Consider the following 1,547-nt stretch of genomic DNA (forward strand, 5'->3'; position numbering starts at 1 on the left):
TCTCTAGTCTCTCCATCATTGTCTGACTCCGGTTTGAACATAAAAGGCTAAAAGTTTTTGAAATTTTCAGTGCATGTCTGTGTAAGTGTAAGCTGTTGAAGCTCCGCCCCCCTGCGCCGGGAGCAGCAACTCATTTGCATTTAAAGGGACACACACAAAACGGTGTGTTTTTGCTCACCCTCAAAAAGTGACAATTTTAACATGCTATACAAATATCTGTGGGGTGTTTTGAGCTAAAACTTCACACACACACTCTGGGGACATCAGAGACTTATTTTACATCTTGTGATTACATCCAGTTCAGGATCTTCAGGCACAAGAAGCAAGTTTCCGGAGAAGCTCCTGATCTTTCGTTTAAACACACAAATCAGCTCAAGGTGACATTATCAGACATGAACTCAGAGTGTGTGTGTGTGTGTTCTCTCTCCATCTCATTTATCTGTTGACAGACCAAACGTTCGATGATTTTCCCCCCTAATATTCGCTGAGGGTTTGAGGACAGCATCACGAATGAGGGTTTGTCCGTGTGTACACTACACACAACAGATCTGTGTGACAATAACAGACAGTTTACATCTCCATTGGCTTTCCAAGATAGCAATGTCAAAAGTCAGAGATCTTAGTGTGAACTCAATTGGATTTTTAAAAAATCTAATTCTCCCACGTTTTATTTTATAGCTATTTACTTTGAGATTTTCTGATACTTAAAAACTCATTTAAAGCTATAGTTCACCCAAGAATGAATGTTCTCATTTCCTGTCAGGTCGTACCGAACCTCTCATTATTTCATGTGCTTTTGTAGAATCTCCAGCTCTTTTAATTCACTAACTACTGAGCTAAAAAAAAAACCCGAAACACATTAGCCAATAGGACTTACATGTACTACATTCATATGCATATGTGTAGTCCAGTCTCTTTCTCATCCCACATATGTGAATGCAAGATCCAGGGAAAGATCCAGGGAAATTTTGACATCAAAGTTGGTGCAACACATGTTATATCTGAACCCGGCTGAGATTTTGACAGTTGCATCGGTTGTGAAGCTGATAATCAGTATGTACTAACATTTAAAGCATGGTGAAAATCTAGCGTTTAATGTTGTTTATGTGTCTATGTGGTGTTTTTAATGTGCTTTAATAAGACAAAGCACGTGTAAGTTCATAAGTCGACACCATTGCTGAGTATTTCCTCCTTAAAACTGCAGTCTCAAAAACACGCTTTGAAATCGCTGGTGTTTCTGACGTCACAAACTACCTTGTAACCAATCAGATCAACGTGTGATCGTCAACCAGTGGATCTCTGAGCTGAGTGAGTGAGTGGAGGCGGGGCTCATTTGCATATTCATAGAACCGCGCATACTAAATGAGGGTGTCGAGTTACATTCAAGATATTTTAAGGCATGAAGATTTTTTTTTTTAAAGGAAAAAAACATTTAAATATGTCATTTTGGTGATCAAAGATAAGTTTTAAGAGATTAAATTATTGTTTACAGGGGGACTTTAAGTGAATCATTTGATACAACACACTTACTGTGTACATCTAATTAC

This window comes from Rutilus rutilus (assembly GCF_951802725.1).
Source record: "Rutilus rutilus genome assembly, chromosome: 7".
Taxonomy (NCBI): domain Eukaryota; kingdom Metazoa; phylum Chordata; class Actinopteri; order Cypriniformes; family Leuciscidae; genus Rutilus; species Rutilus rutilus.